Raw genomic sequence first — 24443 nt, 5'->3', positions numbered from 1 at the left:
TACTTTTGTTATACCTCTGCTTCTAACTCCTCTGTCGATGGTTCAATAGCCTGACTGTCCAGAAATCATTCATGTCAGACATCATACAGTGTTGATATTAGTACCTAAACAAAGAATACCTCCTTCTCTAATGTCCACCAGTTTGCATTTAATGCACTGTGAAACTCTATTGTCCTTTCCCAGAAAGGAAAATGGAGCGTAACTGGAGCCTGTCAAATCTGCTTCTTGGGGTCTGTCACCACAACAGGTGGTGAGCAGCAGTGTTGAGTGGAAGGAACAGGGAATGGTGTACTTTGAGCCTCTTAGGAATCCTCCTGTTTGCCCACTTGGGCAACAGTACCAGCATGTGAGCTGCCTCGCTAGTGCGGAGTGCTGATACCACAGCAGATCAGACACGCAACTGACCACAGGCTTAAGTATCTGAACCACGTGCTCCCAGGAATATGAACAGGCTGTCTCATCTAACCTACCCAAAACCCAAGTCCACACAGACAAAAAAAAAAGCACACCTCCAAATGCAAAGCCTAACAGCTATTACGTGTGTAACTGCTCTGCTTCACACAAAACCTGCTGCTGTGTCAGAACTCTGACCTGGTTGCTCTTGATGAATCAGAATGAGAGAGGATCAGAAGCTGCCTGCTGAGCTCTGACACAAGGCTCCTCTCTCCTCTTGGCATCCTCCATTTCTGAAAGTTAATAAAAGAAACCCACTTATTATTTGGAAGTAATTAGTCATTAAAAGCGCTTTGCAAATACAGCTAATTGATTAAGTAGCCTGTGCAATAGCATCAAAACACTGGTTTTAATTAACATCCTTAAAACCTGCAGTTCATACAGAGTAAAAGAAACCTTATTCATCAGCCAGGTGTACAAAAGAGGGAGAGGAAGGGAGAAAAAAAGGTACAGATTCATTTCTCAGTGAGCCTTCTATGCTAATTCTGTAGCCTTTTGCATCATCCTGTGCAAGGTTTTTATTTCATACTAAAAAACCCCCTTTTTTCCCCCCCAAATAATTTGCTCGTATTAAAAAAAAAAAAAGACATTCTCAGCCTTGGTTCCAAATCTTAATCTCACAGCTCCCCTACCTTTATTTCACAGGGATTCAATGTCTCTAAAAGCTATGCCTGCAGGTGACACCTGCCCTACCCAGGTATCTGGCATTACCAACCATCTGCAGAAAGATCCCACAACATCTGCAGACAATTTAAGTAAACCTGGTTTCCAGCTCAGCTCATCCCTTTCTCTGTGTGCATCTAATCAAACAGAACAGCCTTTCCTGTCTTGAACTCTCAGATACCTGTGTTTGGGATTGCTAACCTAGCCAATGCTGCTATTTCACACCAAAGGAGGTGTGGATTTTACTACGATCTCGTTATGTAAGCCTGTTACACATTAAAGTTCTGGGCATGAAAGAGGGTTTGCTAATTGTGATAAAGTCATACTGATGAACAAAGTGCAGCAGCGTCCCCCTAACTCATGCTCAGCAGCTTACAACTTAACTGACGACAGGGCTCGGACACTCTGGTCTCAGTATCCCAACCCTGGAGAGGGAGGAAGAGAGACTGGATTGTATTTTTCACTGTGGAGGACCTCCCATCAGAAGACATACATGCAGTCTACATGCCAAAGGAGAATGTTTTGACGCTGCAGTCCAAGAAGTAGTATTAAATTTGGTATTCAAATGTGTATTTCTTTGTATGTTGTAAAGGCGAAGTACATAGGTTGCTGATAACACAGACCAGTCTCTTCCTAGTACAGAAATGGAAGCAATAGCAAAGGATAAACTTAGGCTAAACTTGTACTTCCCTGATCCATGGCTAGTTGTGTATTTGCCTGTCCATCTGGTGCAAATTAGAGCAACCATGATGATCTATTACTGACTGCGATATTTCTGCTCTCTATACCTGTAGATAGCTATATGTGGTACTGGTTAGTCAAACAAGATGCATTGGAAGTGGCCTGAACAGACAGAGTGCAACCCATAAGATCTCAGGAACAGTTTGTTTGCTCATTAAAACTTGCCTTGACTACTGAGACTGCCCCACAACATGCAAATTACAATGGAGATGGGCACAAGAGCTGGCACTTGGTGATGAAAATTTGAACCACTGATTTTTTTTTTTTTAATTACACTTTAAAGAGAAGGCATCTAACAAATATAATTTTCTATTTTTCACTATTTGGACCAGTATTTGGAAGAACACTGAAGTCATTAACTCAGCACAATTACTTCTGAAGTCAATAGTGTCCTTTGCACTTTTCCTCATGGGCAAAAACTAAAATACTAACCTACTGTGTACACCTCTCTAGAATGAAGTCCCGCACATAGTCCTCTTGAGATTTACAGTGTATACATGAAGAGTTAGAAATGGTAATAGAGAAAATGTGCCTATATTTTCCTATACAGATTTAAATCTTTCCTTTAGAGACATTTAAATCCTAGTAAATTGCCCCTTGCATATGAAGCTTTCTTTTTAAATCTTAAGCAAATTCCACTGCTTTTCTATTGCATAATGAAATAGCCAATCATGCTGAGGAGGTGATGTTAAGCTTGCCTGAGCTTGCAGCAATGGTTGAGAACATTTCATACTTCAGAAATGCCATAAAATCCTTCATCACAAAAATTCAATTTTTTATAATCCCCAGGAGTCTCTAAGCTGTATCTAACATTAAACCCCTAAAACAAGAAACCAAGCCCAGACATGTTCACCTCCCATTCTAGCCTCCACCCTCATTTAGCTCTTTAAAACAATTTTTTTTTTTTCATTATTTTGTTTGAAATCTATCCCAGTGGGAAATATATACGTGCACACAATATATGAAATTTATCCCTTTCTCTTCTGCAAATGGATATCTAGTCCCAGTTTTGCCTAGGAAATAATTAATAGAGGATCAAGCTTTTGTCTAAAAAGGAGCCTTTTCAAAAGACAGAATTCTGTTTTTCTGAAACAGAATAAATTAAGTAAGAATAGGTTATTCTATATGTAATATTCACTCCAAACAGCCATCACTGAAGTTCCTAAGGTGTGATAGTTTATTTCAGATGCATTTACTTTAATTGGCTTACAATAGCTTCTCCTATCATGCAGCACTCCACTCTGACAAGCAGCACATACAATTATTGTTGCAAGTTTGCTGCTATGAGAGCCCATGCTCAACTCCTAGGAGCATGAGGTATTTAAAGGACATGCAGATGTGGCACTTAGGGACATGGTTTAGTGGTGGACTTGGCAGCGTTAGGTTTACAGTTGGACTCGATGGTCTTAAAGGTCTTTTCCAACCTATATGATTCTATGGCTTCTATGTTTGTCTTGGTCTACGCAATCATCGAACACATGAAGCAAAGAAATGCACATGAAGAATAGCATTGACTCTGAAGACTTGAAACCAGTAAAATATTTGAGACTTGCACTTAAATAAGATGCGAGTTTGAAAGAAGTTCATTTAACAATACATCCGCAGCTGCCATTCTTTATCATTCCAGTTACCTGCAGTCCATGTAGGTCTCAGTTGTGAAGGAATGGAGGAAATAAAGCAGTATTTAGCCACTGGTAGTGTTCATCTGCCAAATGAGGCTGCCCATCGGCAGTGGAAATAAACACTTCCAGTGGAGCAGAGCTCATTCAGTGAATGAGCTTGTTTCTGAGAAGGGTTGTATGTGAGGCATCCTGAGCCTACTGCTTCTGCCTTTGTTCAGGTAGGGGAAAAAATCTCCGTCCTTAGCTTAAAAGTTTTTTAAATATTGCCTTTTTATCACATCTCCTTTCTGGCCTCTACCCTTCTCTTTGTGCCCTATCTTCCTACGTAATGTTCCTTTGTCCTTCTTTCTTTTCATACAACATATAGACTAGTAGCGGTTGTTGTGAGACATTTCCAGATAAGAAACTGGCCAAATGATTTTCACCCAAGGAGGAACAGACCTTTTTCTTAATTCATTCATAATAATGGTCAGTAATATTGTAAACATACACAAATCGTTCCTGTGTCCACAGAGACTAAAATTATTTTATAAAACAAAGCTGAATACAGTACTATTTATAGCAGTAGTTAAATTATAATTATTGATATTTATGTTGTACCTTTCAGCAAAGAGAATGTGCTCAACAACAATGCAATGTCATTTTTTAGACATTCCTCAGAGGAGTTCAGAAATTTACTATCTGTTGTTGTTATATTCTTCTGGACAGGTCATCTTGTTAAAGAAGGAAGCTTCCCTGAAAAAAAAAGGAAAATGCTTTTGAATTCTGAATACCTTCAACTCTGAGGTAACATGAGCCAACAGTCCCTTGTCCAATTCCTCTCCAATTCCAAAATGTACTGCGAGGTCAAGAGAAAACCAGCTGAACAACCAGGCCCAGAGGCTTGTGATCAGTTGATCAAAGTCCATCTGAAAGCAAGACCCCAGGGGTCAATACTGTCTAACATCTTCAATAAGACGTGGCCGATGGGGCAGAGTGTACCCACAGCAGGTTCGCAACAGTATCCTGGCTCCATTTGGAACAGCATTGCCAGCAGGTCAAGGGAGGTGATCCTTTCTCTCTACTTGGCACTGGTGAGGCGTCATCTGAAGTACTGCATCCAGTTCTGGGTTCTCCAGTATGATTTTGCACTATATTTCCTCTCAGGCATAACAGTCATAAAGTCACATTTATTAGTTGATTTTAGGGGACTTTAATTTCCCTCCAAACGCTCAAACAATCATAGCAACATAACAGGTCTATAGCAGATCCTCAAGAAAAACCCTAACTGTGTACAAAATATGGCTGAACCCTAGTTCTTCTCAGACATCTCCATCAGACAGATCAAAGTAATTTACAAGTTCAGTGGTTCTGCTGCTGCTAAGTTTCTACCTTTTCTCCTGTCTTGCTTCGTGTTTCTTATTTTTCCTGATTTAACCCGCTCTGCTCTTCCCAAATTGCTAGCCAAAGTCTAGTTCCAGTAAAACATCTCCTTGCCCTCCAGTGTCACAGAACTTGCCTACAGCTGAGGTCTTCCTTGCACATAAACAGGGCCTTTGCCATCACACAGCCACATGAACGAGGAAGGAGGCCACAAGGGATGACTTGGAAGCAGAACTGTTCATGTTCTTGCCCTGTACATTTACATTTTGTCAGCCACTGTTCGCCTGTGTGCATGGGTGTGTCACTCTCAGCCATGACAGAACAGCAGCACCAGCAAAAAGATGACTGGCAAGAGGTGGCATCAACCAGTTGCTAAGCATGAAGCTTGAATATCAAATGCCACTTGTAGATAGGCTATGAATAAACAATGTGCAGTAGTCAATTTTTCACTTGGGGATCGCCCAGTATTTTCAAATACTTAACATGAGCATGGTGCCGAGGATGGGATTGTATATTTTATGTTCACAGGATCCTTCTCAACTACTTGACACTTCCTTTCTGAAGAAAGATGAATACTGTCTCTGGAAAAGGAGAAGAGGTGAAATATGCTGTCTGAAAGGGGCATATCCTAGCAACTCTCCTTCGTGTTGCTGGTCTACCTGGCTGAATACAATAGCTTACTATGGTTTTCATCAGTGCTGACGTCATGTTTAAGCAAAAGTGACTCGGTAGCTCTGGGATTTGGTAATTGGATTTGAAGCCTTTAACCTTCTGGTCACAGGGTCAGATCCAACTCCACTTCATAGAGTCTGAAAATCATTAGTATTACAGATCTGTTCGGTGGCATATATGAAATGAATGTGTGGCTTCAGCCTAGTTACTGGTGGGAATGAGTCCCTTGTCAACCGTTTCAGCAGAAAAGCAGGGGATTAAATGAGCAAGGAATACAAGTTAGCTTTTTACACAAAAGGGTGGTCTCTCTGGTCAGAGTCGAGACCATTTATCTGGTGAGTTTTACTGCTGCTTGCTCTGCACTAGTCTTTAGGAGTATAAAATTTCAAGCTTGAGGTCTACATATTCCAGAACTTTAGGGCTCCTATATTTATTTTGGATTAAAAAAAAAAAAAAAAAAAAAAAAAAAAAAAAGAAGAATGAATTCCACATCCGGCTTTCCTTTAAAAATTTGTTCAGCTCAGCTGCATTTGATTCCAGTTTTTCAGAAATGTCAGCAGACCAGAAGTGGCCAGCAGCACTGTAGACTGGATCTGGTTAGGACACCTACACCCGGAGGTTGCTGTGCCTTACATGAAACTGGACTACTAAAAATGGCATTAGAGCAGAATCCACAGCCTTTTATGAGATCTTTGGCTTATATAAAGCAGAATATCAATTAAAAAAAAAAAAAAAAGAGATGTGACACTATAAACGTTTATCTAACAGTTACAAACTCTTACACTCAAGTAGTTCTGAACCTGTGCTAGATTCTCCAGCTCTGACTTTAACACATACAGACACCACTTGCCAACAGGGAACTAAAGTGTGGGTAGCTGATGAACCTGGCGCCCTCTTGTCAGTGATAATAGCTTTAACCTTGAAATGTTTACAATAAACACCAAACCCACAGAACTCGCTTTTTTTTTTTAAGCAGATTTTAAAGCCAGTCCTAGTTCCTAAAAAGTCAGGGGTGTGTAAGCTTTTCAAAACACATGCTAAAAGTCAAACATTTAGCCCTCGGCACTTAAACAAAAGCAAACAAAAAAACCCCATAGATGAAATTCTTAAATTTCACCATATTTTCGTGGACATTTTGGCCTTTTGAAAACCAAAGTTCAAAAAACATGGAGAGAAAGTCAAAGGAATTAAAATAAAATAAAATAAAAAAAAAAACTCACAGAGATGCAGAGGCAAGGTTTCAAAATACTTACAAAGCACTCAGAATTATTTGCCTCTTGCTTTGCAAATCATTCACTGAATCCCAAACGTAGACAAAACATTTGCAGAATCCCAAATGCAGTTCAGATGTGTTTTAATACTTGTTTATTGTGAATTTTTTATAATCAGTTTTGAGTTTATTTGTATTGGGCTTGTTTCTCATAAGGCATCTGTTCTTCTGTTTCTTTTTACATGACTGGCACTCTCCTAGTGTAAATGACTGGACTGACATTTATTGGATTGGGCTTCACAAAGAGCACCTGTGAGCAATATGTGGTGCGTGTGACTTTCCTATACAGCCCTAGCAATTTTAATTTTTTTTGGCATGTTTTTCCTGCCATATACTGTAACTTGACCTTTGCAAATATTCATTTCATTTTGATGCTTGTTAAATGAAGTAGATTAATATTCCAGAAGAATGAAGTCCTCTGTTTAGTCACAGAAATAGATACGGAAAATGTAGTGGCAGCACAATATTTTTTTTCAACCAGTTTCCTAGAAACCTTGGGAAAGTAGGTGGTATAACTATAGAGTAATGCAAATGCCTGTAAGAACAAAAAACCCATGGGGGGTAAGAAGTGGCCCAAAAGAAAAATATAGGAATGGTTTTTTAAAAAATAACCTCTATCTCAGTTTTTAGGAAACACAAGTTCTGATGAGATCTACTTTTTTTTTTTTCCTACTCAAGCTTATAATGTTGTAGATGCTACTATAGAACACTTTGCACTTCTATTATATAGTAAAATAATTTTTTATTAAAAAAGCATACAGTAATTTTTGCAAAGCCTTGTGAATTGGGCTCGTTAGTTATTCTTACTTTTTCTGAGGTAAAACTGAGGTACTGAGTTTTCCCCAAGACTCAGAATGGGCTAGGAATAGACAAGGGATTTGAAGCCAACAGTTCTTGAGTTCTGTTCTCATGGAAAACAATTAGACAACACTGCCTTATAAATGGTGAAAGGTATGTAACAGCACTACTTCAGAATTAGTGGAGAGGAAGAATTTCCTTAAGGAATTATGTACACGACGCCAGGTATATTAATCCTATTAACACTTAAACCTTTCATATTGTTCTATATAGCGTGTCACACTAACAATGAGAATAGGCAAATATTTCATTACCAGGGAGTAGGGCATTGTCAGCCAAAAACTTTCCAGTTATTGGCTGTGATGATTTTACATACCTATGACTTCAAATTATCTAAGGTGGACAGACTTTTAGTTGCATGAAAATAATGATAGTTTGAGGTTTTCACAGTATTTTCAATTCTTATCTTCTGTAAGTGGTAATTGAGCTCTGGACTCCTTTCTAATTAGGGGGAGAATACTGGAAGACACTAATTAAAAGCTGTACACATCTCCTCAGCTAGTAGTTAGACCAGTAATGTATTATTTATTAAACATCATCACTAGTTGGTACAGCACTAAAATAGGTCCAGATTTTGTAACAACCACGACAAGCTGATGACACAGTACTTACTAACAGACAGTGCTAATGAGGTTCAGCAGGGATTGCTTTCCTCTAAGGTTGGGAGGCTACCAGCCACAGGCCCGTGTTAAGGATTTCACCGCTTAGACTTCCCAAAAGGAAACAATATAAAGGAAAATGGGATCAGACTGCAAAGTGCTTATGGTAAATAAAAGAGCTATGAGAAATCACGTGGCGTCATTCTTCAAAAGGCTAGCGTTATTTTATGTCCACAACAAGGCCACTTTATAATGCCACAGCATCTAGAGGTGCCTTAGACTAAATGAGAATCTGACCCACGATGCTTAGCTCATGAAAATTCAAAGGCAGTTACTTGTTACTACTCACTTAGCAAGAATTCTGGGTATGAATGCAGTGTGTGTTAGATAGCTGAGTAGCCCATAATAGCTAATAGCCCATCAGCACAAAATAATCATCAGCAGGAAAGAAATATTGTGAGCTGGATCTTTACCTGGTGTAAACTGACATAACTAAGGACAGCGGAAGGCAGCGGAGTCACACTGGCTAATAAGCTTATAGCATATGATCCAAACAAAGAAAATGTTTTGTAGTTTGCAGTAATTATTACATCTATATGTTTGTCCCCATTTTAAAACCATAAAATAAATTGAAAAATACTAACAACAGCTTTAAAACAGTAACAGAATTAGGCCCAGGACTATGACCTTTTCTTCTTACACAGCTATATTCTGTAAAATGGGATCTATTGGTTTCATTTCCCCAGCACAGCATTCAGACAACCCTTCAACCAGAATTATTGCTTCTATTAAAACATGTACCATCTTCTAACTCTTCCCATTTTCTCAGCTTAATATGAAACAATTGAGAGTTATATCAGTACATTAGAAAAGAATTATCGTTATTGGCATCCCCAGAAGTCCTGATTAATGTAACTATCTCTCTCCTCTAACTAAGGATTCCACAGGAGGTGCTAGTCCTTCTTGAACAATTATGTAATTTAAGCTTTGTAGAGTGCACGTTTTTTGTCAAAGTGGTCAATAACTCCTGGCTGAGTAAAAGCATTCCTTTCAATTAATACAAGTTTCTAAGTAAACTTACTTATACAACAAAAAATACAACAGACTTGGATTCTGAAGTCACCTGCGTACAACAGTATATTATAAAAATCCCATTTACTACACCTACTACACTAACATATTCTCTTAAACCTACACTGGTGAATGCTGTGGGACAAATTTCCCCCCTCACTAAAGCAGACACAGGGGTACTGTCTATACATATGTACCCACAGAGATGCAGTTCCTGCACCATGGCTACAGCTTCATAAAATTGGGAGGATGAGGAATTCGGGGCCAAAATAAAGTGGACAACAAAGCAGGTCTCCAGAGATGCTGCCTGCCCGCAGCTCCTTAAGTAGCCCACATAGAAGCTTCTCATCTGAAGAGCACAATGTGAGAGACCGTTGATGCAGGATTCCCCTGAGTCCTCGCATCCCAGAAGTCCTGTTCACATAATGCTGTTCTCCTAAGGGCATATTATTCAACAAGACAGCTTTCATAGGCTGAAAGGAAATTATGGAGCCTTCTAATAATGTCCAAAGAAGTTTAAAGCTCAGTGACATCCACTCACATTCCTAGCCACATCAAGAGAAAAAGTTCGTAGCTGGCACTGATGCAGCTCATTTTCAGTTTTGAAAATTGGCCCCAAATTGAGAAAACTCTTTAGTTTTTGCACTGAGCCCCTGTGAATTATGTATACTAGTGATATATCATCTATGAAGATATCTGCACAGATAGAAGAAGTATACTCATATGTGTGGGAATGGCAGTGTTAAAAAGAAAATAAATAATGCTGCCCAACTGAATTTTCACTGTATTTAGCAAGGGACATTTTCCTCTGATACATGTGTGAGAGGTTGGATGGAAAGTCAGTGTTATTAGATTTTATACTTTTCTAGAGACTTTGTCGTCAGGGCCTAATATCTTTGTTTCCCTTCTACTCTCTTCAGGGGAAAAAAAATGGATACTTAAAGTTTGGTTGAATTTGTGTGCTGGGGGACTTGGTTATTTGGTATAAATGTGATCCACCCCCACCTCTCCCCTCCTGACTCTCTCTTCTGTTCTGTACTTTTTCCAATTAGCGACCCCAGCGACTGAAGCAAGCGCCAAATTACCAGCCTGAGGCTAAACTGTAACAGCAGCAAAATTCCAATTTTAAAAATCTGATTGAAGAATGTGGCGTTTTATCTACATACCAGTGTGTGTGTGTGGAACAGGAAGGTTTTTTTTTCTTTCCTCTCCTGGCCTTGTGAGCAAACAGAGAATCCACTAAAAATACTGAAATGAGATCATATAAGCTGATAAGAAAACTCACAAAAGAAGAAACTGAGAGTCTGTATAACTGCAGCAGTACCTCTGAGTCAAATTCCCTGTGATGAGACATAAAAGGTCACATTTCCCGAGAGTCCCCTCTGTGTGTATGCAGTGGCAATGTGTCTGCTGCATATAATGTCTGTATGCAAGGGCTGAGGGGATGCTGCACCTGAGGTCCTTCACATTGTGCTCCTTTCACATTAGAGGCTTCTACTTAGGCTTCTTCAGCAGCCTCCTGAAATGGAACGGTCCATTAATTTGATCTCTCTCTGGATAAAACTGTTGCATCTCACTTCGTTATACAGTGTTAACGGAGTGAAATCAACTGCCTGTGACTAGAAGCTCATCCAGAAATTCAGAATAATCCTTCCAAACAGGCACACTATCCGCTATCTGTGCAAATATATACAGAACTGAGGAGCAAGGACCTGCAACACCCTTCTGAAAGGCCTATACCTAGCCACTTCTGCCCGAGTTTAGAAAAGACCATCTCTGTCACACACATGCTACAGAAGCCTTTGCCTCAGCTCCACGGCCCTGCTGAATGCTTCGCTTCTCTGAGTGCTAACAACCCAAAACCTCCTGCACAGTTCACCTTGGCAAGAGAGTTTCATGCCTTGGTGCTCTTTTGAACCTAGCCTTTTGTGATACATTAACAGAGCTGTCCCAGAGATTGGTGATTGGCATTTCTTGGTGAATACTGACTGATATTGCCTGGAGACAGGTGTGCCAAAAAAGGAATGCACCTTGAAGACCTAGTTTGGGATGTACGATCTGAGAAAAATACAAGCAGCATAGGAGACAAAAAATTCAGCTCTTATTCTCTTTCCTCTCTAAACAAATTTCCATACTACATGTTAAAGTATGTAGTGTATATTATATCTCTTTTCATTAAGCACCACATTCAAACACTGTCATCTCACCTACAGTTTAACACAAGAACAGTGGTATCATCCCCAGAGTTACTTCCTTCTCTTTCATTGTTTCATCTATTCTCAGCTGCGCTTTCCTAACACCACTCCTGTATTTAGTTTTGTGCTGGCAGCCAAAGGAGCAGATATACCAAGGAAAATATACTGTGCCACCAATGCAGTACAGACATCTCCTCTGCTCCACACAGTAGCTATGTACACACCTAATTCTAAGCACATGAATAGCTTCTTTCTTTCTCTCCTGCCAATGTGTGCTTATAAGCTTATATTTTTACAAGTATGCATGGATTCGCTAAGGGACTAAGACCCATTCATTTGCACTGTTTACTGCAGCAGACAGTTACTCCAGCTACCCCTTACCTTGAGTGTAGCTGAATCCACTTAAAACTTAAATACCTTTCTCAAGAAGAACAATTTGGAGACTTATAACATTTTGGCAAGATAATCCAAACCAGTGCTTAGTAAATACCTTTGCAATTTGATAGTAATTCCATCCTAAAAAAAAAAATCTGCATATGGCGAGTCTGTTAATAGATGACATTTGGATTTGAGAAAGTCATAGCTAGTTGGCTGGATGCACGCAAGTATACTATTAAAAATATGTAATTGATCATTTAGATCATCAGTCAGAAGTGATCAATGATAGGAACATGACCTTCACCCCATCTGGTGAAGAACTTCTAAAAGGGAATGACTGCCAGCTTCAGCCTTGTGTCTGACAAAATATTTTTTACACATAAATTGTAACTTCTCTCCAAGTATTAGCCCTATAATGACCTTCTCCCATGCCTTGTGCATAGGGTGATTTGCTGCAAACTTCCTTTTCATGGCCGTTGCCATTACACGCACCGATGCTTGCTTTAGTACAAGCCATTCACACTTCTGGTGCAGAAGACTGCAATTTCACATTTCACTGCATAGGAGCAGGAACAGCAGCAGACTGGACAGGGACCCTACAAGATCATCACGGCAACCAAAGATGAGCTAAGCAAGGACCAACTGTGGAAAAGACATTACTATTCAAAAGAGCCTTCTACCTGCATTAATTTAGACATGTACAGAATCAGAAGGTTCCAGCACGATAAGGGCGGAATCAATGGAAACTACTTTTTCATTTAAAATGAAACTATTGTTGCTTTAAGAGGCAGATCTATTTTTAACCTTGTCCACTCAGTTCTATTAACAGATTAGCTAAACAACAAGATACAGAGCAGTTCTATATGGCTTAAAATGTTTCATACGAGATGGCAGATTGCAGATTCATGTATTGAGTTATTGGGAAGGGCAGGGGGCTATTTCTCTTAGTCATAATGTAAATGTAAAGAAGAAAATCCAGTAGCATTTAGGGAGGGGAGGAGAAGGAGAAATAGCAAGAAGGAGTAATTGGGGTCACATGCACTGAGCACAGAGACATTTCCAGAACAGAGTCCAAGTGAGTTGCAGGCAGCATGAGTGAAAAGAGGGGGGCAAGTGATAAAGTAGAACTCATGTGGCCTTTTAAAGCTTTTCTGGCAGAACAAGAAAAGTAATTACACATTGTCTCAGCAAACATCCATGGCACCACCTGGTGTATTCTCAGAGAAATCCCAAGAAGGGATTTTTCATCTTAACCTTGATAAATGCTGTGCTGGTACCAACTCCTTTGCATGATACACAATTTCGAGAAGGTATCAGCCTGGGAGCACTGCTTGAAACATAAGCCCTCTGAGATATGCAGGTGATGGAAGTTAGCTGAAGACTGCTGGGTAACAAGCTCAAAAAGAGAGGGAAGAGAAAAAGGCCTCAGTTCCACAGACTGCTAAAACTGATTCTGACTCCGTGAAGTCATAAACATAAAATCTCCTGGAGCTTAGAAAAGAGAGGGTGATGAAGAATCTCCCTGCGGTCTCAGCCAGCACCATTGTTCCTAAGGCATCGTTGTGCCTTGTTCCTAGCTGTGTGCGGCACAGCTTCCTCCTTGCTTTGCCTACCGCCTTTGCCAAAATTGGCATGCCTTTTCCCACAATGATTTAACAACCTCCCAAACAGGGTCCAAAATATTAATTGCTTTAACAGGTAATTATGATTCCTGCATTCCTGAAACACTACCAAAAGTGTTCTTTTGATGGCGAGTCCAAGACTCCGATAACCCACCCCCAAATAAATTTCTATGAATCTCGAGCTTTTTTGTGCTAGGTCCTAGTCCATTAAAACATCTTTTACAATCCTAATTACCCTGACTCGGACATCAGTCTGAGTCCAACCTGCTGCCTGCTCTTTTCCCTTTAATTGGGTGGGAACCCATAGATTAAAGATGACAGCTCCTGCTTGCTCACATCATCAAAAAAGTCTGCAACTGGTCTGTAAAGACTGGTTCCTGTGTAATAACCATGCAGTGATACTTCTTTAGACAGAACAGATATGATGGTATCAGAGTACTGAAATTAGCACACAGTCCATTTTCCATGGATCACCTATAACCTGATCTATTTAGGCTTTGTGTTGGTGGGGTATACGTATATATGCACATGTCTATACGGTATATATGTAAATTGAGCACTTTACTATAGCGGCACATCTAAGACCTTTCACTATGAGTAAGTCAGATACTACAGGTATTGTTAATGGGGTTTAATAGACTTTGTCATGCTTCTGCAGTTGAAAAATCTAAATTTTAATAACTTTTATGATGCTATAAAACTTTTACTAAACTTACTGCTAATTAGAGTTTGTATCCTTACAGTTTATTTCAACTGCAGAAATTACAGCATAATAATGTTTGCAGAGGTAAATCTGGGATAGCAATTTTGACTCTATACATAATACAACCAACAGCAAAGGGCACGTTATCAACACAAGAGTTTTTGTGAACTTACCCATTAAGCAAGACATCGGTTAAACCTCTCTGTTTTGAACATGTGTACATACACTTTTCCATCACACACCAGCAAGGACCGATGTTTTGGACAGCTTGGCTACTTCCTTACTCACAAAAACCTTACGTGAGAGGTATTTAATTTTAAGCCTCAAAAAGTTGATTGGTTTCTGTGTTTGAGAGACATGCATGTGTGTATATGCAGACATGCATACATACACATATATAATGTATTTCTTTAAATAACTATTTATTTATGAACAGATGAATTGGTGAATCAGGTCACTCAGATGTTTGCCAGCATGAATATTTTTGGTGGGATTCTTAGGCTTGAAAGCAAACAATAGTGCCTTGTTAGAACTCCAGCAGACACTGTATTGCAAACATTTGAATGAGTTTTTCCACATGTACAAGATTGAAATACCGTGTTGTGTTATAAAATGCAAAATTACAAAGGAACTTACTAATTTCTGAAGTATAGCATCCATTTTTCATCCTCAAATTTTATTCCAGCTCCCATACTAAAAAAAAAAAATAAAAATAAAAAAAATACTGCAAGTGAGTCATTGGGAAAAGAGATGTTATAGAAAGAATAAAAAGAGAATTTTCCTGATGGATTCCTTAATCATGTACAATTCGCTGGTGAACAATAAAATACAGTGAACATTGCTGTAGAAATTAGGTCTTGACCTGAGCTGTTGAAAAATAGTTCAAAGCAAATTGAAAACATAAATGGATTTGTGGGGTTTTTTTCAAACAATATTTCAGAATAATGAAGACAAAGTCTGTGTCATACCAAAGGCTAACATTAAAATTAATGTTACCACCTCTATAAAAATAGATAAATCGCTCCACATCTAGAATGTTGTATATAATGTACAATAATGCCACAAGAGACTAACATACACCCCACCCCGTCACCCCCCTCTTTTCAGCTTAAATGATGTTCAGGTCATCATGACACCTGCCAACCAAATCAAAGAAATTCAGAGTTAAGATTGGCATTCTGTGCATTATTTTTTGTGCTTGGGACTTCAGGAGTATGTATAGAAACTATGGGATGAGCTTAGCTGAACACTGCATTACATGTTGAACCTGATTTTAATCACTATTACACTTTCTTTTATAGTTCAACAGATCTACTTGGCTGAATTCTCCACTTACACTAGAGTACATCTGCATTTGCTCTCCTAACACTGCTGAATATCTCCAGTTTCAGTGGACTGAAGCCAGAATTTGATTCATAGAAGTTATTTGGATTATACCTTATTTGAAACAAGAGCATGAGCAGAACTACATCTATAGTCTCTGTGCTTCCAAAGTGTCAGAAAACAAAATCAGTGTTTCTGCTGCATGAATATAGCTACCATTTCAACCAAACAGCTAGATGAATTGATAGTGGGGGTTTTGTAGGTTTTTTTCCCTTCTTTTTTTTTTTTTTTCCCCGCAAAAGCTGTTACTTTTAAATGAAACTAACATTTATGAAAGGCAGTAGGTTCATAGTTATGGGATCAAAATAGGACTCAGATTTAACTCCATCCTATAGGTAGAGAGAAGGTAGCAGCACTGCCCTCCCCGCAGACTCTGCTCTGAATTACATTTCATTGCGTGCTAATTTGCTGTATTTTTACACCCACATTAATGTTCATAGTGGGTGAAAAGTAGAAACATATTTTTAATGAGAATTATTCTAATAAATGGTATCCTTTCCAGTGGATTTAACCATGGGTCTGCAAAGGTCAAGTACTACTGTAATACTTCACTTTACCTAGCAACATCATTTCTGATTCCTGCGTATATACCAGACTCAGGCTGGCATCTAAGTACTCAATCCACCCATCACTTTGCAGGTGCTTCAGCACCCAGCATCTCTTTATTTCAGTCATGAAAACACTTGCCTACAGAGCAATCATTCATTCTTAGACTGACATTGCTGCATCAAGCAGTTTATATTAGCCAATGCTGTAATGACATTTCTTAGACTTGTATTTTACAGGCATTTCTTTTCTGGAACTTGTGAGGCATAGAGAGGACTAAGCTGGGTGGTTAAATTATTAAACTGTCCTCTAAATACTCATCTTCCCAAAATGTCTTAAACAATATTTTAATCAATACATAAATAAGCCAGTTTCAATTGCAAGAAAATTCCCATGGACACTAGCTACTATCTCTGTGCAACAGCTTATTTTCAAAGCTGAATATGCTGGTGGCTTACAGAATAATACTCTAGAAAACAGGCAATCCGCATTTATTTAGCATTTTGCTACATTTCCTGGTTTTATGTAGTTTAATAGTAAGAGATACAAAATAAAGCATCTTGCATGTATGTGTCCCAGATATCATATTATCTAGCAGAGCCTAAAGTCGCAAGATCTGGCAAAGTTCGCATTGGGAACCAGAGCTACCTATCCTGGGTCAGTGTCAGTCATTGCGATGGGTCATTGTATGGCTCAGCACGTTATTCTTTGCAAGGAATTTAGCCTTTTGCTAACCCTTTCAAAAGCAAACCCCAACCTTCCCTTAAAAACAGAATCAGAAAACTAATACGCCATACAATTGAGAGAGCAAACTGGAGGCTTGTGATTTTATGGAATAAGAAAAGATTTATTGTGAACTTATTGCTGGTTATTTCCATCTGCAGCTATTAGACATAAGGAGAGTAGACTGTAAATGGAACGGAAGCTATGTCCTTGAGGGAATGGGGCCAATTATAGCTGAAGATGTCATCACAAATAACTCTGAAGGATGAGAAAGGGGTTTGAATATGAACCCCCCCCGCCAAAAAAAAAAAACCCCAAACAGACATGGCCAACAGCTGTCCATCTATTACACATAACAGGCAAGTCACTTGGGTTTATGCACTAGCAGAGATGCACAGGCAAGAGCACACTGACTCACATTCTTTGCCTCTACAAGGGCAATGGATCCAGGCTCTTACTCCCCTCTCATGCTCATTTTATTTCATCTGCAGCTTCCCTGATTTCCATTGGAAGATACAAGTTGAATTAGGTGCCTTCAGTGCTACTGATGAACTGACTACACCTGTAAAAGTTTTCTGCTTGCCCCATACCCAAATGAAAAGCAAGATCAGGCTCTCCATTGGAATAATCAAAATTGGAACAGGAAAGAAGGACTGAGCTCATGGTAAAGCTTTTAAAATACAAGCTGCCTTTAAGTCCTATTGAACTCTATTTCTGAATGCCAGCATCTTATTGTATGAAAGCAGTCTGCATCCAAAACAAGGGCAGTCAAGTAGAAAGCAGGCCTTTTGTAGGGTGTTCCCTGCTGTCCCCCTTGTTCTTTTACACATGTTTCTCTATTACTGGACATCTTTCTCTCCCCATGAATTTTTTTGGTTTTATTCTTGTATTACCCCCTTCTCTTTTCTTTTCTTGTACAATGCCACAGCTGTTCTTGTCCCACTAGTGGCTCTAGCCCTTGTGTCTGTATATTTCTTCTCTTTTCTAGTACAAAGAGTGGTAAGTTTTAACAGGCGCAACTAGACTGTTTATTCATCCTGTTTCTCTCTGCTTTTACAGAACTAGAGGCGGCAGGAAACAAAACAGAGGGCTTTCGTCATGTGCATCAGTCAGTCAGCCACTCCTACAAGATTCTGTATGGAGGGTTTGATAGACAAGTCCTGGAAATACTGGTCTAACTATTGAAGGGAGAGGTAGTGTTGCAATACAGACTTGTCATCTAGTGGCACCTGAAATGTTTTTTGGCTGGTACATTCTATTTAGCTGGTATGGACCCACGGGGACCCATCTGAGCTATTTTTATATATATTTCAGGCAATTAATCTAACACAACTTTCTGAGATTAATGTTTGTAAAAACGTTCGTGACTTGGGCTTTTACTCAGGCTACCCAAAGCACACAATGCTAAACTGAAAACCGTAGTGATTGCTGCGAGCATTCTTCATTGAAACTCTCTTCCATTGCAGCTAAGGATCATATCTGTCCTCTATTAATAATTAAGCCACTACTGAAATTCTCAAGGTGAGGATCCAGCAGCAGGCAAGCCAGCATCAGGTGGGCAAAGGTATTTGTACCATTACAGTGACAGAGATAAATCTTTGTTTGAAATATTAATTTGAAAAGGATCACAGTGCAATAGATTCACACTGACTCAGCCCATATTTTAATAGATTTATCCCAACAGTAACATGTGCCAGAAGGAAAGGGAAAACATAAACCAAGCAATTTTAAAAATAAATAAGAATTTGATTTTTTAATAGCACTAAAAGGCTTTAAATTCACACATTGCTGCCCTTCTCCACCTTCAGTACTGCTGAGTTCACAGAACTCCCTTATACAAACTTTAAGCATACGATGAATATTTAAAAAAAAAATCTACAGGGAATAATGTTTGTTCTGTCAGCTCTTCACGGATTGTTTTGTGGCATCTACAAATAATGAATGATTAGAGAACAAACACAAAAAATAATTGACTTTAAGGCATAAACAGCTGCACTTAATTCTGGAGGAGTGCCCAGAATAGTTGCTTTGAAATCCCTCTGCTTTTTCCCGATAAATATGTTACAGAATCATGAAACAAAGCCTGCAAACAAATTATGACTACTTATCTCTTATGTGTCATTCTCTTTTGCATGCTTTATTCTGCCCTGTTAGTTTGGCATTGTTGCCTAGGTGCAGTACTGTATCATTTGTTTTTATGAAGTAATTACGGCTGGAAATAAGTTTTTGTAAACCTGATTTACATCCTTCCAAAATCCTCATAAATTCATAACAGCCTAAACATGTCTGATTTAGCTCTGGGGCCACAGAAGGCATTTTCTACCACATTTGATTTGGACAATAAGTCTCTGATCTGATAACCCAGTTATACCAAATTATATATCCTTTGACAAAAATCCAAGTGGCCCTCAGATTCCTTGCCTCATTTGTTTATATACTTGAGGTTTTCATTCAAGCTGGTATGTTGGAAGAATAACTCATTCTGTCTATTTTTTCACAGGCTTTTTTAAGAGCTGAAAAAGGAGAAAACTTCAGATCTAATATATTGCTACAGTTTTCTACTGTAAACTTTTACTAAAATGAAATTAGATGATACAAGCAAAGGTCAAAATTGAAATGGAGTCAATAAAAATCCATGGATTCACAGTGATCCTGAACTGAATCACCATCTAGCTGATTCACCAAATTAATACAGCCAGTCACCAAATAATATGGTTATACAGCACAGTCAGTGCTTACAAATGTGCAAATACTCTCCTATAGAATTTAAGGAGGCATTGTTCATTTAAACTTAAATCCCAATTACAGCATCCTACTTAAAGCAAAGTAATCAGTCCAACCAGTTGAATCTTTTTGAATAAAAGGCATCCTGTTTTATATCTGAGCCCACCAAGGATTCATAAAGTCCTTAAGTTCCCACACATTTAGCAGCTAGCTGTTTTGTAGTTGTCTGGCATACTGAATTTTGATAATATATCTGTCATAATCGTGTTCATTTTAATGACACTTTCTCTGCTGTTGAGATGACCACATTATTTCTTTTAGGTTTACGTATAAGGAAAAAGAAAAATTACCATGGCAAGCTTGAGGCAATGGTAAGAAGGTAATGCACACCGGGCTCACCCGTAACACACCAAGTCTCTTCTCACTGAGCACCAAGAAGATGCTCACGCTACCTTAACCTTGCCATCACAAAAAGACTGGGAAATATATCAAACCATATTTACACATCTGCCTGTGAGAGTTTTATTTCAGCAGTCACCATAAAAAGTAGAATCTTTTAAAATGTAATTGTATAGCACTTGGGAACTACTCTTCTTATTGTCATGTAAAGGTAGTTAACAAATGTTGGATTAGATAAAAAGCCAAAGAAAACCACTTGGCATTCTTCACTGAGGTTTAGGTCCCACTACAACCATTTTACAACAGCCAATAATCTAAGTGTTGTTCAGTCAAAGAACTAGCAAGTCTTTTTATTAAAACCACACTTAGTCAGACTTCACGAATAGAGCATTTCAGTGACAAGAGCAAAAGTCAGCATGGTGACATCAGGATACAAATCATTGCTCTTATATGAACAACACCGATGGTAAAACTAACAGCTTGTGGTAGACACCTTCAGTAAACCTTAGCAAACCCCTTGCAAGGAGGGAAAATGGTAGACCAAAATGGGTAAATTAGGGTCAAACATCTGCCTTGTTTCAAAGTCCAATATTATTAGTGCATTTTCTGAATTCCTTAAAGGTCTTGTTTTTAATTCTAAATGCCCTCATGTCTTGGACTGTATGAACAACACTTAGAATTTAACTGAACTCCTCATATGTTTAAAATTATAAAAATCCTTATGTTTTAATGTTCCTGGAAGCTCACATGCGTCCTAACCACTGAGCATGCAGCAGACATCTTATAGAGATTTAATCTAAAACCAGACTGAGTCAAAATCAAAACCAATCTAAACAAAACTAATATCTAACCAGTATAATCCACTGAATGCAAAAGGACTTGAAAATCAGCCCATATAATTTCAATATTCTCCATGCTTTAAACTGGATCTACCCAAAGCCACCCGATGTAAAAAAACCAACCAAATCTCTCTCAAAGCACTTCACTAGCACATGCTGCAAAAATACTTGGAGCCAGAAGTCCATTACATTGCAGATAGAGTTAGTCAAAATTCTAGACAGAAAGATTTTCCACAAGAGAGTAAATTAAAAAATTTTGGAATTGTGCAAGGGTTTGTCATGAATCATATTGGCAAGTAACCAAACCTTTTTGTTAAGAAAAGTTCAGTCTTCTGATATTTAAGTAACAGTTAAAATATTTTGTGTATTATGATTACTACTACAGTATTGAAGCATTATTATTACACCTTATAACTGTATGCAGTTTTAAAAGTTGAATCAGACAGTACTGTTTTGAGATTGCTGAAACATTTTGATACGACTGAATGAAAATATAATTTCAATTTATCCCAAAATAAAATTTCAGGTTTTGCACTACAATGTTTTTCTTTCACTTTCTTGTTCAGAAGAGGAATTCTACTTTCCAACTACTTTTTTTGGTGGGGGGAAATAATGGTAAATCCTCTGAAAGCAGGGAAGGAGAGTGGTGGGGGGTGACTTTGTCAAAATCTTCCAATATCTGTAAGTTATTATGGCAAAAATTACTTACTGTCCTATTTTCAATTATGCCATCACACTCCATGCAATTTTTTATTTTTCACATTAGGGGTTTCCAACCTAGGATTCTGTACATGAAGGGAGGCAACGTAAAGTACAAAGGAGCAAATGTCAAGGTGATCTGGTTCAATAAATTATACACCTTCTCCCTAAAAACCTTGTCTTACCCGAGTAAACCACCACAGCACTACTGCTCGAGGAGATGTGCATGGCCGGCACATTCAGTTAAGACAAAGGGAGACTTCAGCAGTCTTACTGATAACCCTGACACCCAGTTGAAAGGCCGCTCCTGCCTCTGGCAGTCTGGATCTGAGACATGGAGCTCCTTTCCTCGCAGCAGCAGTGGCCCTCTCCTCTCTTGTTCCCATACAGACACCTTCACCAGCTTCAATTCAAAATGATGACCCCTGCAGTAATCAGTTTCGGGTGATAAGGTGCTACCCCTTTCAGATGAAGTAGTTCTTGGCTTCCTACAAAATTAATTCCACTTTGCTTATACCATGGACATACTTCCAGCATGTATATGCAACAAGAAGAAAAACTTATATATAAGCACTTCATTTTTTAATATAATTACTTTATAATAATAGTCCAGTTGCAAGCTTAGTAATACCAGTGTTTTTGACTGGGCTACTTACTAATTCCTATCTTTGAACTTCCTCTCAGAGATGGAAACATGGAGTAGCTTCTCATTTACACCAAGACATGGTTCTCAGAAAGAGACAAAAAAGCCTAAGCCACAACACTGTATCAATGGAGACAAGCAAGATTTGCCTCTGGCCACCCTTTTGTTGAGAAGCACCGGACGTTTTTGGAATATTGCTACACTTTATCTTTGACTGTTGATCACCATTGTTACTTGAAATTTTAAGAATACTCTGAACAAAAATACATTTGGAAACAATACCATCTGCAGCTTTAACCTATCCGTGCTGATTGTGGACAGTGTTTTGGTTTGTGAGACAATACAACATGACATAAAATCTTATGAGGTATGAGGTAAAATCTTACAGTTTCGGCTAACTGAAGAATCATAAGGCACCCCAGCTAGGATTTTTCTGAATAGATACTTAAATTTTATTTAAATTCTGAAGACTCCCAGAGATGGGAAAATAGGCTGGTCATTAGCTAGAGAAAAGAGTTGGGTAAGTACGTAGGTAGCACACAGCATTATTTTTCCACTGAAAGAGAATAAATTAGGTTAGCTTGCACTTTCTCTGGCTTCCAGACAATGTGTTCTACAAGAAAACTGAGGATAATTTGTCTAGAATGTATTATTTGTATACAATTATGATGTATTAAAATAGTAATGTTGTTATGGTCTAAGGATCTAAACAAAGAAGGTATGTAGGGAGATTTAATATCTTTTTATTAGACTGACATTTTTAGAAGAAAACAGACAAGATTTCAGGAAGCCAAGACAATCTCCAATGATCTGAGTAACTGTATGCCAAAATGTCTGTCTCTTTTTCCCCTAACTATATCAGTTAGGCAAATAAAAGATATTAACCTTCCTCATAAACCTTGCTTCACTTAAAATAGTGAGAAATGGTGCTCACATGGGTTTATGCTTAGATATGGAAATGGCGAGAACAGAGAGAAGAAATAAGGTTAAGAGCAGGGAGATTTTTCAAACAATTTATGCTAATATCCTCCTAACTTGCAACATGAGCTTCCAGCAAAGTTGTATTATTTTCAGTGAAACAAAATTACTCATGTGGAGAATAAGCAAATTCAGAGGCTTGCTTTTTTCAAACTGGCTTTGTATTTTATGCCTGTAAAAGATTTCAATTACCCTTTAAGTGAAAACAGCTGCTTTAAGGGCACAGTGTATCATCTAACCAGTCCTGTCAATAATACTTAGGCAATTATGCAAAATTATTATTTATTCTTGTTAAGCGATGAGGATGTACATAACAGCTTCCTTTGAAGGAAGGAAAGCAGCACAGTACTTGCCTACTTAGCCAAATACAGACTCTGCTCTTCCAAGAATCACCGACATGTATAATTTCAAGGTATTTTAGTCATTGCGAACGCTTTGGTAAGTTATGTTCCCAGGATTGCATAGTGAATATTATCCTGACCTTGCAAGGACATCTAAAGTGCTTGCAATGATGGAGTATCTTAGAATAAGACTGACTGGACACTTAGCAGGCGTGGCTGCCTTGCAACTATGTGTCCTGTAAAATGCTTGCACTTTCATTGCTGTGATGTTTGACACATCATACCACGAGCAATCAACTCTTCAGGCTCACGTCTAAACTACAGACCTGATGTCCAGTTGAGAGGGAGACAGGCTGCAGCAGATAGGCCTGTTTCTCTAAACAAGGAAAAGTACATGCACATGGATTCATCTCTCAGAAATGGAGGAGAATGGGAAAGCCTACTTACTTATTGTCTGCTTTGAGAGACCTTAAAGAGACAGAGAAAAGAGAGATACATCAACTTGGATGTTGATAATATTAAATACTGGATACTTCAGAGTACTCTTCACCATTTCTGTGCTACAAACAGAGATGAGTGTATGGCATACTATTTTAAAATCACCCTCAAATACAGATCAGTGGTGAAGTTTAAGCATCAACACATTTCTAGAAGCAAGAACTCTACAATCTGGTCTGATTTTGCATTTACAATAAATACAATGTAAGTGCCCTCAATAGGAACCATGAAGAAGGAAAGATTAAGGCTTGGTGTATGTTGCTGTATGCTACAACTGTCAGACAGTGTATACATGGCTGGATTTTAAAGCATTAAGGCTTGGCTGGCTTGGGGCCAAAAAGCCACACTGCTTGGCTCTAGCTGTTATTTGTTGAAGACAGAATCCAGAATGCATATAGAAATGTCAGCACTATTTTTTCTTCAGTGTCTGTGCATCTGGCTTCATTTGACTGATGTTTTAA

The 24443-nt window shown here is 38.6% G+C and overlaps 1 long non-coding RNA gene across 1 annotated transcript in view; it reads right to left on the bottom strand.

Moving 5' to 3' along the window:
• LOC115341622 overlaps window positions 1–24443 on the bottom strand; it is a 298778-nt gene that overhangs the window by 15768 nt on the left and 258567 nt on the right. The window contains exons 4-6 of the long non-coding RNA XR_003923462.2: window positions 14846–14902; window positions 4080–4214; window positions 592–686 (exon numbers count right to left, since the gene is read on the bottom strand). This is a non-coding gene — a long non-coding RNA (uncharacterized LOC115341622). The remainder of the gene's footprint in view (window positions 1–591; window positions 687–4079; window positions 4215–14845; window positions 14903–24443) is intronic.

This window comes from Aquila chrysaetos, chromosome 5, assembly GCF_900496995.4.
Source record: "Aquila chrysaetos chrysaetos chromosome 5, bAquChr1.4, whole genome shotgun sequence".
NCBI lineage: Eukaryota > Metazoa > Chordata > Aves > Accipitriformes > Accipitridae > Aquila > Aquila chrysaetos.
The sequence above is the reverse complement of the archived record's forward strand: the minus strand, read 5'-3'. Positions and strand labels throughout refer to the sequence as shown.